The sequence below is a fragment of the Camellia sinensis genome, chromosome 10 (genome assembly GCF_055761805.1).
Source record: "Camellia sinensis isolate YWXY chromosome 10, ASM5576180v1, whole genome shotgun sequence".
NCBI lineage: Eukaryota > Viridiplantae > Streptophyta > Magnoliopsida > Ericales > Theaceae > Camellia > Camellia sinensis.
The window spans coordinates 7,052,388-7,068,554 of NC_138970.1; the positions used below are offsets into that span (position 1 = coordinate 7,052,388).

At 36.4% G+C, this 16,167-nt stretch overlaps 1 long non-coding RNA gene across 1 annotated transcript; it reads left to right on the plus strand.

Moving 5' to 3' along the window:
- Nucleotides 1–8,802: 8,802 nt before the first annotated feature.
- LOC114312762 (uncharacterized) lies at nt 8,803–11,745 on the plus strand. The gene is made up of 2 exons (XR_014341590.1): nt 8,803–9,244; nt 11,324–11,745. It is a non-coding gene; the product is annotated as an uncharacterized LOC114312762 (long non-coding RNA).
- Nucleotides 11,746–16,167: the final 4,422 nt, after the last annotated feature.

The window sequence follows — 16,167 nt, forward strand, 5'->3', positions numbered from 1 at the left end:
TTCGTTCCGCTTCGGTACTTACGGATAAATGACGTCTATCTCCTAGGATACAATGATCCACACAAATTGTAATAGCACTCCAAACAATTTGTATAGCGAACTAGAACCTGTGTTTTATACTCTTTAAAATTTTCTCTAAAACTAATATGAAGAATAACAATGCAAAAGATCAAAAATGGGAAGCAAGAATACTTTTTCAGGATCCAGAACCTATTGGAAATGATGTAGTATTTATAGGCAAACTGGAACCTGTTGGATAGATCCGAACAGGTACAAAACCAAACTGAATAGATGCAAACAGTTTTGAACAGATAACTACTAACAGTTTCAAATCTCTTTGAATAGATAGCTGCTGTCCGGTGCAAAAACAAGTTGAAAATTGTTTGGATTGGTTTTGGAAAAAACACACTGGTTGGGAGCAAAAAAATTGAATTCAAAATGGTGAAAAATTCAAAATTTTCCTGCAAGAATTTTTGAAAAAAATCAAAATAAATTTTGTCCAAAAAATTAAAATTAGGACTGACCCGACCCACAACGCACACCTACGCCCAGCACAGCTCAACTCGGCCAGCCAATCTGACAGACAACGACACCCGCGTGCGTGTAGTGGTTTGAGCCAAGATTCACTTTGTCAATAACTCCTCCCTTCTACAGACTTGGGGTGCCCCTTGGGGCCTAACCCAAGTGTTGCCACTTAGAATTTATATACATATAGAAGTTCTCTTAAGTTTTCAATGTGAGATAACCATTCCAAGGAAACTCACATTTTACTTTTTGAATTGTCCATTCCATGAATTTGAAAACGATTCCAACTTCCTATTCACTCATAAATGGTTTTGACGAACCATTTTCATCGTATGACTTGCCATGCAGCAAAGAACACATCACCTCTTTAGACCTACCTCAAAAGATGTATGGGACCCACTCAAATTTGAGCTCAAAGTTAGCCCAAAATAAGCCTATAAAACCATAAATTCCAACAATCCCTCACATGAATGAAATTTGACGGAGAGAAAATGTAACAACATGATCTAATTACAGAGAGTATAGAAATTGGAAACATTCTGCAAATAATAGGTAGTTTTTGTCTTTGAACATTTCCTTGCGAGACATTATCGGATTTACTAGCTAATCAGTGAACATGATGTCTTAAACTGTTCAGCTATTTATGTAAACCAAGACAATAGAACTCACACAGTATATTATCAGACACAGTTTAGTTCTCACTATTGTGTTCATTTTGGCCCTGAACAACCTTGTCTTTCATGAGTGCTCTAGAGAATTGTATCCCTTTACAAATCTCACACTCATATAGGTGATTCTTATGAAGAGTATCCTGCCATACTCCACTAGATATTCCTAGATATAAGAATCATTAAAAGTATTTACTTAACCTAAAACGTTGCAGACATCACTATTTTATCATAGAAATGGGTAGGAGTTTTACTCCCTAGTGATTCTTATGAGTCATACACAACTCAGTTGTCCTTTTGAACCTATATCTTGGGATCTCCAGCCAACTATGTTGGGTTGCCGTTGTGATAACTCTTATTTAATAGGTTTAAGTCCCATTCCCCTCGGTGAATTCTTTACTAACTCTTTTGCTAACCCTTTGGTTAGTGGATCCACTATGTTGTCTTTAGACTTCATATATTCAATGAAAATAATTCCATTAGAGAGTAGTTGTCTCGCGGTGTTATGTCGACGACGAATGTGTCGTGACTTACCGTTATACATATGACTTTATGCTCTACCTATTACTGATTGACTATCACGATGTATGTATATAACAGGCATCGGTTTTGGCCACATTGGAATATCTTTAAGGAAGTGGCGAAACTATTATGCTTCTTCCCCAGCTTTATATAAAGCTATAAATTTTGATTCTATAGTAGACCTAGCAATGTAAGTCTGTTTGGAAGATTTCGAAGTTAAAGTTGCCCCACCAAGAGTAAAGACATACCCATTGGTGGATTTTGAGTTTTTAATATCTGATATCCAATTTGCATCACAATATCCTTCAAGTACTGTGGGATATCTAGTATAATACAGCCCAATATTACGAGTAAATCTGAGATATTTTAGAACCCTTAAAATTATTTTTTAGTATTCTACTCCTGGATTACTCATATATCTACTTAATTTACTTACTGCATAAGCTATATCCGGACGAGTGCGGTTCATCAACTATATTAAGCTTCCAATAATTTGGACATACTCTAATTCAGAAATATTTTCCTGTATATTCTTAGAAAGAAACAAATTAACATCCATAGGTGTTCTAACAAGATGATCATCACATTTGCTGAATTTGTCAAGTATTTTCTCAATGTAATGTGATTGTGACAAAGCATATCTTTCTGATATTTTGGTAATTTTCATACCAAGTATTACATCAGTAATCCCCATGTCGTTCATGTCAAAATGTTTATTCAACATTTTCTTGGTAGTTTTAATCATGTCATTATTATTACCTATGATGAGCATATCATCCACATAAAGATATACTACTACATAACCTTTATTTGTGTTTTTAATATAAACACATTTGTCACATTCATTAATTTTAAATCCATTTGACATCATTGCTTTGTCAAATTTCTTTTGCCATTGCTTTGGCGCTTGTTTTAAACCATATAATGATTTAATCAATTTACACACTTTCTTTTCTTTTCATGGAACAGAAAATCCTTCTGGTTACTCTATGTAAATTTTTTCATTTAACTCACCATTTAAAAAAACGGTTTTGACATCTATTTGATGAATTTTTAGATTGTATAAAGATGCAGTGGCAATTAGCATTCTAATAGATGTTATTCTAATAATTGGTGAGTATGTATCAAAGTAGTCAAGACCTTTTTTTTGTCTAAAACCTTTGACTATAGCTCTAGCTTTGTATTTGTCGATTGATTCATCTACTTTAATTTTTCTTTTGAAAATTCACTTGTACCTAAGAGGTTTACAACCTATTGGCAAGTCCACTAATTCCCAAGTTTGATTTTGCAAGATGGATTCAATTTCGCTATTTACAACCTCTTTCCCAAAAAGAGTTTCAGGACTAGACATAACATCTTTGAAAGTTAAAGACTCATTTTCTAACAACCAAAAAATTTTGAGGTTCTAGCATGTTTACTACGCCTAGGTTCCTCTTCCTCATTTTGATTTATCTCTTGCTCTTGTTCTTGTTCTTATTCTTGATCATGACTAGTAATAGCATCATAAGATCTTTTATTAGTACTAGTCTCTTGTCCAGTTTTATTTAGAAATACATGTTCAAAGAACGATACATTCCAAGATTCAATAATAGTATTTATATGTATTTCGAAATATTCTGACTTATAAATCAAAAATCGATATGCACTACTATTATTGGCATAACCAATGAATATGTAATCAATAGTTTCAGGACTTATCTTAATCTTTTTAGGATTAGGAATAGTCATTTTAGCCAAACACCCCCACACTTTTAAGTATTTGTAGGATAGTACTTTACCATACCATATTTCATAAGGTGTTTGATCCACTTTCTTTCGGGGTACTTTATTAAGAATATAATTAGCAAAAAGTATTGTTTTCCCCCCACAAGTTCTGAGGTAATCCATAACTGATTAACATGACATTCATCATTTCTTTTAAAGTCCTATTTTCCCTTTCAACAATTCCATTTTACTGAGGTGAGTAAGGAGTGGTGGTTTGATGAATTTTTCCATGTTCTTTACAAAATTCACCAAAAGGTGATTCACATTCACTAGGTCTATCACTTCTTAGTTTTTTAATTTTCTTACCAAGTTAATCTTCAACTTCATTCTTAAATTGAATGAACGTTTTCAAAACTTCATCTTTGGTTAGAATTAAATAAATATAACTATATCTAGTATAGTCATCTATAAAAGTAATAAAATATTTTTGTCACCTCTAGTTTGAATTGATTTAAAATCACAAATGTCACTATGAATTAATTCAAGTGGTTCTGTACTCCTTTCAATTGTATGAAAAGAAGTTTTAGATAATTTTGCCTCAACACAAATTTCACATTTATGATTTAAATCAATGTCAAATTTAGGTAAACATTCCATATTAATTAATCTTCGCAAAGATCTATAATTAACATGTCATAATCTACCATGCCATAAATTTTAAGACTCAATCAAGTAAGAAGAAGATGTATGTTTATTAATAACAGAGGGTACAATAGTCATTACATTCATTTTGAAAAGGCCATCGGACCTGTAACATTTTATTACATACATTCCGTTTTTGGTAAGTACGAATTTATCACTTTCAAAAACTAGCTTAAACCCATTTTTAGTCAACAGAGATCCGGAGACTAGATTCTTGCGAATGTCCAGTACATGCAACACATTATTGAGAGTGAGTTCCTTTCCAGATGTCATTTCAGAATAATCTTTCATTGTTCTTTAACTTTAGAAGTCGAGGAGTTGCCCATAAAAAGTTGTTCACCGTTGTCTACTACAGAATAAGATGTGAACATCTTTTTGTTGGCACAGATGTGGCGAATAGCACCAGTGTTCACCCACCATTCTTTAGGATTTCCGACAAGGTTTGCCTCGGAAACAACTGTAGAAAGATTTAGGTCATCTACATCATTGGAAATTTTATCCACTTCGGTCATATTGGTTTGAGCAACCTTCTTACTTGATCTTCATTTGCCTTTGTGAAAATTAGTTCCTAAGAACTTCTCTAGCTTTTTACCATAATTCACTGGCACAATTACAACATGAGGAGGGGTTGGCGCAATTGTAGCCACTATACCAGTACTGGTTTGAACATTAGTTTGACCAGTTTCTGTAGCCATGAATTCTAATTATAAAACAAAATTATAATCAGAACTTTACAGTACACAGAAAATTTAAAACATAAACATAGAATTTAATTCTGTAAAAATAAAAGAAACAAGAATTGTAACTTTTATTTTCAATTAATTTGAAAATAAAAATATTTATGTAAACAAATTAATTCCACACAGAAAAATAAAATTTCTGTAAAATTTCAAAAATTAAAATATTGAAATAGAATTTTAATTAATGAAAACTCAGAAATTATTTCTGAAAACCAAAATTAATTTCTGACCAATTTCACAAATAAATATTTTGAATTGTTAATGACTACCAGTATATTACTACTAGTTGTCAAATAAAATAAACAGTATATTACTACTATTTTTCGAACAGTGTATTACTACTATTTGTGTTTTCAACCAGAATATTATTTTATAAGACCACATAAAATAATTTCTGTAAAAAGAAGAAAGAGAAACAAACGAAAAATTATATATAAACAAAAATAATTCGAGTTTGTCTTAAGATTGTTGAAACAATCTTCTGTGTAAAATAAATAAGTTAAAACTAAATCAAACAAATAAAATAAATTACTTATAAAATTTATTTATTGAACCGAATAAGTACAAAAGGATCAAGTCGAGTGTGTGACACTCTGTCCTTAAGACAGATTTGCCCCGCTTGGGTGCTTACGGATAAATGACGTCTATCTCCCAGTATACAGTGATCTACACAAATTATAGTAGTACTCCAAACAATTTGTACGGCGAACTAAAACCTATGTTCTATACTCTCTGAAATTTTTTCTAAAACTAATATGAAGAATAACAATGCAAAAGAGCAAAAACGAGAAGCAAAAATACTTTTTCAGGATCTAGAACCTGCTTGAAATGATGTAGTATTTACAGGCAAACTGAAACCTGTTAGACAGATCCGAGCAGGTATAAAACCAAACTACACAGATACAAACAGTTTTGAATTAGGACCGACCCAACTCACACCTGGCATGGCTCGGCCGGCCGGTCGACGATAGTGCGCACGCGTGTGGTGATTTGAGCCAAGATTCACTTTGTCCATAACTCCTCCCTTCTACAAACTTGGGATGCCCCTTGGAACCCAACTCAAGTGTTACCACCTAGAACTTATATACACATATAAGTTCTCTTAAGTTTCCAATGTGGAACAACCATTCTAAGGAAACACATTTTACTTCTTGAATTGTCCATTCTACGAATCCGAAAACAACATTAACTTCTCATTCACTCATAAATGGTTTTGATGAACCGTCGTCACTGTGTGACTTACCATGAGGCAAGAGACTCAAAAGACGTGTGGAACTCATTCAAATTTAGACTTAAAATTGATTTAAAATAAGCCTATAAAATCATAAATTCCAACAGGAACTTGCACATATTTTGGTGTTAAAAATTTGGATGAGCATTCATTAGAATTACATGAAAGAGCCAAAAGGCCCATTGCATGCACCTTAATTCAGTCTTTTTGCAAAGAGAAGGCGGGCCCCAAACTAGGGAGGGAATTATAATATTTGGAGTACTCGTACTGGACACTTGATAATTGAGGATATGAAATGTGCGTCTCACATACAATATAGGGTGTGAATTAAGGATGTAATTTGGGCGGGCTCAACTCGAACAATTCGAATATAGTTTGAATTTTTTAGGGCTTGGATAAAATATTTTTAAATTCGGTATGAGTTTGGGCGAAAATTCAAAAGCACGAATTAAATTTTGATAGGCTTGACAAAGATGTCAAACAACCCGAATAACCCGAAATCCGAATTATGCATATATAGATATATAAAAATATTAAATATACATATAAATTATTAGTCATTACATGATATTAAAGTAATTTAGATTATTAAATCATATTGAAATATATTATATATACAAATAACATAATTTTTTTTTTATTTGCACTCATAAATTGCAAGGACTACTATAGCGGCATCTCTCTTACATTACATAAATGATTTGTTTTGATGGTATTAATGATTTTCTATAAATAAAAAAAATGTAAATAGAGTGAAATTTTAATAATTTAATAATGTAGTTGTCAAAAAAAAAATTGAAATTCATTTATAATTCAGGCAATTTAGGTAATTCAAGTCGGGCTTGGGCAGACAATCTCGGGTTACAATTCGGACTTGGGCAAGTTTGTGTAGGTCTCAGCCCAACTTGGGCTGGGTTTGAATAACCTCCCAACCCGCCCGAGTTACACCCCTAGTGTGGATGTGTCATTTTGGTTGTATTCGAGTCATTTTGAGTTGGTGTTAAATTTTTTTGAACATTTAACTCAATTTGTTTATTTTTTTGTGTTTTTATGTCATGTTATGTGATTTTAAATTTATGTATGTTTCGTATTATATTAACGTATCATGTCTAAAAAAAAATCCACCTCTAATGAAAAATACCAAATGTGTGAAAATATTGAAGTTTTTTTTTTTTTTTGGTCTTTGCAAATTAAATTTCATAAAATTAATTTCTACAAGTTGAAAGTATTCATAAAAATATTTAATTTAAACTAATTTTATTTTCCTCTTAAAAAAATAATTTTATTTTTTTAATTTAATTATTTTGTATTTACTCGATTGCTTATGCATTTATAAATAAAAAAGATTAAATTATTTCAAATAAAAAAACAAATTATGCTGATTTCAAAATATTGTTTGTTTAGTTTTTAGTGTTGAGGTTAATTTGTGTGATTCGAGTTTGAAATTAGAGGAAATCATGAATTAGTAATAGTTTAAAAAAATTATTATAAATTTATAAAAAAAATTATATTTTTAATTATTAATATGTATAAAATTTGCTTCTTATTTTTCAAATGGCAAGTGAAGTGAACTTTCTCTTTTGAGTAATGATTGAGATCCTTATTCTGACAAGACTTTTATAAGACTCCTATAAATCTGAAACACTCGTAATATGAATCTCATACATATATGGATAAACTCCATATATACATAAAAAAAGTCATAATCACTTGGGAGGATGTGAAGGCCATCCCCAAAGAGTTCCAAACATTTTCCTCTCTCTCTTTTAAATTCGTACACACTATTGGTCAAAGTTTTGATTTCAGATTAGTACTAATCAAATTGTGAAAAAAACCAGGGATGGGTGTCATTGTGGTTAAGGCTTGGGGTTTAAGCTCCAAAGTCACAGGTTCAATTTCCTCTCCTTTGGGTTAATCTTCTGGGTAAAGTACAGTTAGTTAGGAGGTTAGATCTCAAATTGCCTAATCAGCACTTGGTGTGGATTCAATACTCCTCCACTGTGCAAGTCCTGACTTAAGCGGAGCTTGTCTTGGGAGGTCGAGGTAAGTTTCCAAGTTATAGTCTCTTTGCTCGGAACAGCTAACAGGACACCCTGGTGATCTCTACAGGGGGTGCTGCTTTGGACTTTCAGGAGGGTATGGAAGATTTTTCTGTAACAAAAAAAAAAATTGTGAAAGAAACACAGGTTAAAATTAAAAATTTTGTTTGGAAACGTAAAATTTAGTGAATTTTTTTTTAAAAATACCACAAAACATCAACTTACTCTTTCTTATTCATTTTATTTTATTTTTTAATGAAAAAATTAAAAATTCATTATACATTTCCTAAGGTCTCGTTTGGGAGCATACTTTTTGAAAATTTTTTGACTAAAATATGATATAAAAAAATTAGTATGTTTGAAATAATTTTTTGATTTTTTACGAAAAGTTATGTAAAAAGTAGAGAGAAAAAAAAATCATTTTTACTTGTGGAGAGAAAAAAAAAAGTCAAATTTTTGTACACATCAAAATTTTTTACGAAAAAATATGTAAAAATAATTTTTTTGCATTTAATTAACTCTAATCTTTATGTTGTTGATTTTTTAATTTTTTTAATAACTTTTTAATTAAAATTATCATTTGTTAAACTAGGCCTAACTCCGAATCCTAACTAGGGTTAGATTAAAGTAAATCCAACCCATAAAAGGTTTGGTTTGTTGGGTCATTTAACAAACACAAAAGGCTCACTCTGTTCAGTCCTCTCTCTCTCTCTCTCTCTCTCTCGGTCTGAACAACCAACAATGCCGTCGCCGGAACTCTTGGCCACCGCCGCAACTATGCTCCGGAACTGCCTGAGCTCCGCCCTCCGCACCCGTGTAGGCGGCCGCACCACCGTGGGCACGTGCCGGTGGGCAACAGCGGACCAGGAGCGGCCCAACGGCTTTCTCTTCAACCGGACTCCTCCGCCGCCGGGGAAGCGGAGGAAGTGGGAGGACTGGGAGCTTCCTTGCTACATTACCAGCTTTCTCACAATCGTCATCTGCGGATTCGGCTTCAACTCCAAGACCGATCTCACCATCGAGTCCTGGGCTCACCACAAAGCCCTCGACCAAATGAAGTTCTCTGCCTCGTCTGATGAATCTGACTGAGTCATCTCTCTGATCTTTAGAGCCGTATTCTCTCTGTTCTTCGGGGTCAAATTAGGGTTCTGAGAGAATTTGTTGATATTAGTTGAAATAAGATCTTCACTTTTGAACTTAGATCTCACGTTTTTTCTTTTTTTTACTTCAATTTTAAATGTCAATTTTGATTTTTGCGATTATAATAGTAGAAGGGGAGGTTATGATTTTCTTGATTTTGATTTTCGAATTTAACTTTTAATCTAAGTTCTTATTCGTTGCTCTTTATGTTGTTAATGGGTTCTTCACATGATAATTTCTTGCGTAGTTGAAAGCCTCCTCGTCTCAAATTTGACTCCTTTTAATTTAATTTTTGGACAATTGATGATATTTTAGCAAGTGTGTAACCTTGTATGATCAATTGTTTCACAATCCAATTTTTAGTTTTTAATTAATTAATTTATTTTTTTAATGTTATGGCCTTAAAAATACAAAAGCAAGGAAAGCTTGGGTGTATTTTCCTTTGTGTGTGATGCTATCTATGCTTGTGGAGAGAGAGAAAAAAAAAAAAAAAAAACAAGAGATCTTTTGAAGGGTAGAGTTAATTGAAGGGATTGTTGCTAGATTCCTCTCCCAACACTTGTCATAGGGTTAGGGTTATAAATGAGCCAAGGAGGATGTCTTTTAAGCATGATTTGAAAACTTAGCGAACTTTAAAATATGTAGTTTACATAACAAGTTGATTTCAAATGATTTTTTAATTAAGCAAACACTTTAAAATATGTAGTTTACATAACAAGTTGATTTCAAATGATTTTTTAATTAAGCAAACACGAGTGGAACTCAAGTTGCTTGATTCGTTTAATTGGCCTTACATAGATATATTTATTGTAGGGTTACTCTTGTTTACAAAGGTTGTGCCTATTTTCTGGCACCGCTTCTTTAGTACACTCGATTTAGTGTGAGCTTTGTGCTCTGGGTGCAGAGATAGACTTGATTTAGTGATCGAATTCGTTTGTAGTTGTGTTGTTTTTATGTTTAAACAAGAAAGGATTTTGTATTGTAAATGCATTCCCTATGGATTGAAAAACTTAGCGAATAGTGTCCCTTTCTAAATGCAAACTATGGTTATGGAAGGTGTTAAGACTTGCGTATCATGCATTCTTTTCATCAACACAAGATCATTTATCCTCTTCAGAGTCATAAAATAGTTACATCTGAAATTTTATCATCCATGTGTTTTAAATCAATCACATCAAGTTTCCTGAAATACTAGTTTTGTGTCCAGTGCACTTAATTAGAATGCATACATTGGCTTTGTTATCATCATTTCAATGAGAAGCCCTCTGGTTCTCTCAAGATCATTATTATTGCCGGGTTGCAACGATATAGATGGGGTTAAGGAAGGGAAGGGGGGAGTGACCAGTTAGGGAGGAGAGATGGGGATGACTAGTTAGGGAGAGGGAGGAGATAGGTGAAAGGGTTCGTAAAGGGGCTATTTTTGTCTTTTTAAATTTTCCATTGCAACTATCAATTTTTTCCTCTTTGGTAGAGCCACTACTCTATGCTAACTCTTCATCCAAACTAATTTAACATCATATTCTTTTATGGCACCCCATGTCAGTGTTAAATTGGAGGGAAAGGAAACGAGTTGTTGGGGTTTGGAGAGCCTTCAATGGCTTTCTTCAAACGTAAAGAGCATGAAAGGACGTATGTAAAATACCAGTCATTTGTAGACCCTATTGTAGCCATAAAAAATGAGGATGACCCACTATTTTAACTAGAACGCCTCGTTTAAAAGCTCGTTATGAGTTGCTCTTAGTGGTGGTGTTTGGGAAGCAAGTTCCCAAATTTTTTTCTCATTTTTTTCACTAAAAGACAAAAGTTTTGCAAAACCAAAAAAAACACATCCAAACAAAATATCACATCCAACCCCATAATCATTTCACTTTTTCTCTCACAAACATCACATCCAACCACATAAAAACCTAACTATCTTCCCAAACACCAAAAATTTTTTATCTCATAAAAACCTACATCTAATAAAATCTACATAAAAACTCACTACCCAAACACCATCAGTGTATTCCATATTATCTTTTTCGCATTTCTGTCACTTGTCTTACACTGCAGGTCTGTAGGTAAACTACTCATTGAATCTGTCAAACATGGTAGTTCACAGTGACATGTGTGTCGCCGCCACTTTTCCATGACCAGTACATGACCACTAGAAGTGAAGGCCCAGCATGAGACCTTCCATCCAGACTCTCATGCTTGCTAGAAGGCCTACTTGGTTTGCTGTAAGGCCTGTCATACTCGCTGAAAGGCCTGCTCAGCTCATCGCTTGTGAAATGTATTTTTTCTAGTTTTTGTTTAAGGTTTATGTAATAGTTGCAAGGTCTATCAAATTTTGTTGCAAGGCCTTGGATCTTTTGTGTATGAAGATTGTGATGAGGCAAAGCCATCTTTCTTGTGTGAATATTAACCCCTCTACGAACAAAAAGTTCATGTAACAAGGGCTTTTTGAATGTTTATATAATCAACAATGGTTTACATGAGTATGTGGAACAAATTGAATCTAAATTCTTAAAAGAAGAATTGTTTGATGGGCGGACAGTCAAATGCTAATGGTGCATATACAAAGGGGGAACAAATTGTATAATTCCTTGTTTAGGAGGAACTCCCAAATTACCATGTGATACAAATAAGTCATCTAGTGGCATTTTATTATTAAGGGCTTGTTTGGGAAGATGAGGATTTAGTCAAAAAAAAAAAATAGAAGTCATAAAAAAAAAAGTTCAAAGATTTTTTCACTCACTTTCTCTACTTTTTTTTCATAAAAAATCATTGTAACATATATATATATATATATATTACATTCATACATAAACCTTCTCTAGATATTGCTTAAATGGGAGTTTCATGCATCTTAGATTCCGCTTAAATAGAAGTTTTGTGTACTGGATATGCCCTTATATTTTAATTAAAAAATTAAAAAATCACTTTTCAAACAAGTTTTAAATTATTGAAGTGAAACTCATTATTGAAACTAGCCTGTGGTCCACCTTCAAACATAAATACGTGCAAAACATTTGTCCTGGGCATGCGTCTAAAAGGTTGGGTTGCTTGAAACTTTGGATTGAAATTGCTAGTGTCAAGAGATCAGTTCTTTTGAACTCAAAATGGCTCATCGGCAATGGGAATTCCACGAACTTTTGGTATGACAATTGGTTTACTAATTGTTCTTTAATTAAATTCGCATTGGAATCTCCTTAAGACTCTTTGTTAGAGGAGTTAATTTGAACCTATTAAATTAATTATGTCCAATAGTCTAAGGTTGGTGAGTCCGAATTTATCGTAAGTCCAAGATTGGTGGGCTCGGATTTATCGCCATCAAACGGGCCGAATCGCTCTAAGCCTCGAAAGGGTTCGGATCCACAAACTTAGAGACTTACTCGGGCTCGGACTCAAAAGGGTTCGGATCCACGAATTTAGAGATCCGAAGCACTTGGTTTCGAACGGATTCAGACGCAATCTAGAAGCCGCTCCATTAATGAGTCTCAGAACACTTGCGGACTCGGAGCTTTCCGGGTTCTACGTACCAGAACCATGGGCGTAATGGAATTCGAACAAAGGTCCCGATCCCGAGGACGGTGAGTGGAGATAAATTCACTCTTCGGTTAAACTAGCCTATACCCAGGTCGAGGTGGCACGATCTAGGGGGTCCCTAAGACTCGGCAATATTTGTGGCAGGGTGTTCTCTTGAACTACCCCTGACCCTTATGCGGCAGGACGTCCTCTAGGACTACCCCTGACCCTTTGGAATGATTGGGGATCATTGGTTAGGTGTGGCTAAGAAGAAGGGTTCGCCGAGAGGTTAATCTCCTCTTCGAGGTTTTCTTCATCCTCGGAGAGGTCACCTCCTCGGACAAGGTTGTTAGAGAGAATATTCCCTATGTGTCTTGCACATTTGCTCTATCCTACATTATATGAGTTGCCTATAAATAGCACCCACCCATAGCTTTACAATGGGTGGATTTTGGAGAAAAAACTCTTGGGAAAGAACTAATTTTCCTTCTCCATTAGCAACCTTGAGAGTGAAAGTGAGAGATCCATGGGAGAACCTTGCCATTATTCTCCCTCTAGCTACATTGCCTTTTTTCTTCACCCAACCTCTTTTCTCCATTATCTCTTTACTTTTGTGTTCTTAGTTGAGACTATTGAAGAATCTAAGCCTCTCATCATCTTCTAGAGAATTCGAATTTTTCTTCAAGGATCTTTGAAGATCTTCGAATTTTCCGACGGCGTTCGTGAACCCTCTCATACATTTGGCGACTTCACTGGGGCGGCGGATTGGTTAATGGTCTCAATGAGATCTGGAGCCTACATAACTCCGGCAAAAATGGCAGATAATGAGACTCATCAACAAGGCTCTTCCAATGGTAGTGATGAGAGGACTCAAGTTCAAGACTCACCTCTCATCCTTGAAGCTATTCAAGGACTCCAACACACTCAACAAGAGATTCTCGCGACCCTTCAAAATCTCACCCACACTATGTTGGTGATGGGTTCACATTTCGCACCACCGGCAACAAATGGAGGTCAAATCAGCGTCGACAAACATCAACAACTTCATGGTAATGTTGGGAATGGTCAAAACCATCAAGATCCACTCCAAATTCTCCCTGAAAATGTACAAAATGGTGTGCAAAATCAAGTGCTAGGAGGAACAAGTCATGGCCAACCTGCGGCCCATGGAGCGCAAAATCACGCACCTGGAGGATCAAGCCATGGTCCAGCGGTGGTTGGAGGAGTTTCCACCATGATGTATGGTGTTCCAACGGTTGTGGAAGTTCAAGAAAGGCCTACAGAAATTCCTCTACAAAATGGTGCTCCATCCATGCCTAATTTTGTTCCACCGATTGTAAATTCTACTCATGTACCAAGTGGGTCTCCTTTGGCTCTGACGCCAAGTTTGCAAGTCCAACCCAGTATAGCCGTGGCGTGCAATAAACTTTATGGGACCCAATGCAACGTCCCATCATCAAATAGCAGTCCATAGGTGCCGATGGCCAATATTGTCATGTGTCTTCACTGATGATAAATTCTCAACACCCAAATGGCCAAGTTGCTCCAAGTTTAGTTTTCGGGTCTACAAGCCAAGTTCTGAGAATACCACCATCAAGTTCTCTCCCTCAACAATTTCTCACTCTCGCCGATGTGCAAGCCATGTTCGATCTCGAACGGGGCAAGAGAACTTTACCCTCTTTGCCTGATCCGGATGTCAAGCCGCCTTACCCCTATTGAGATGTTGAGTTATCCATACCCGGAGGGGTACACGGTGCCGAAGTTCATCAAATTCGATGGCAAACAAGGAAATGCTCGAGATCATGTTGTGCGGTTCATCAAGACTCTGGGTATTCATGGTTCAAACCACGTCCTCCAGCTGAGAGAATTCTCTAAGTCCCTCACCGACCGAGCATATAGTTGGTACGTTAACTTGACCCCAAACTCCGTTTGGAGTTGGGAGGAGATGGTCAACAAATTCCATACCAAATTCTTTCAAGCGGCTGAGAAGATAACCGCGCTTACCCGATGTAAGGAAAAACAGCGGGAAGGCGAAGACATTCTCGAATATGTAAAGAGGTTTCAAGGCAAAGCCGAAGACTGTCATGAAGCTGTGGAGGAAAGCTACTTGGTCCAAATCTGTATTGAAGGGGCATTGAACGGATACAAGATGCTTCTTGTTAATCACAAGCTACCCACCTTCTTGGCACTAATTGAAGGATCTCGAAACATCAACATATCTCAATCTCAGGAGATCGGGTTCGAGAATAGTTATAAGCTAGCTTCAAGTCATCCCGAGGACCTTCTGTCACTGCGGCTTCTGCGTCTTCTACATAAAAGTCGCAGGGGAAGGAATTCAGAGGTCAGAAGAGGAAAAACTATGAAGATGACACTCATTTTCCGTGTAGTGTCGAGGAGGTGAAGGCCTTAGTTAAAGAATGGGTGGCAAACAGGGAACTGAAGTTGCCTCATGTCGAAGAGTTTTTGTCGAAGAAGGACCGCGAGGGTCCTAATTATTGTGTTTTCCACTGATCACTAGGACATCCTACAGAAAAGTGCCAGATGCTTAAGAAAATCTTTAGAAAGAAAGTCGAAGCACATGAGATAGAGTTCAGAGAACAAGAGCCCCAGGATATCTTAGAAGACATGGCTATTGTACGGGGAGCAAATATTCCGGCAAGCCCGTATTCCTTTCTTCCGAGCTCCGTCGATGTCCGATCACCTGCGAGCAAATAATAGTGAGCTACCCGGCGGTGTGTGGCCGGAAAAACCCTCCGACGGTCAAGTTAGCACACACCATAGGATGGATAGAGAGAAGGGAGAGAGTGTTTGAGTGTAAGAAATCCTTACAGATGTGTTCGTGTTACGTATGGGGGGCGCAGGCATGCTTTTATACCTTCTGAGCCCCATATCCACTCCCAGTCATCTCCTGACACGTGGCTCTGCTATCCCATCTGTCAGCATAAACCATGCCATTCACCACCTAACCTCAACTGCCTGACTTCACAGCTGGAGCTCGGCAGCCGAGCTGTTCTACCTCGGCCATGTCATGCTTCAAACCCATGCGCCTAGCCGGACAAACACATGAAGGACCGGGCTAGGCGGCATCTCGGCAAAGCCTAGCCCGGGCTCCTCCTTTGGTTGGCCTTCTTGCCGGTCAATCAACTACCTCGGCTGACCGCGCCTTTCCGGGCGCCGGTCTCTCGGTCTGTCTGGTTTCGACCATCCTCGGACCGAGCATCCTGGTCTGACCGGTCACTTCCTGGCCGAGCAGCTTCCGTACGGTCCGGGGCGGCACACACTCAGTCCAAACTCTGCCCGGCCCAAGTTCTGGTAGCCCATTTCCGGGCGGATAGTTGATCAGCTCGGCCCCATACACCGTTGGGCCCTCAACCTGCTCGGCCGTCACC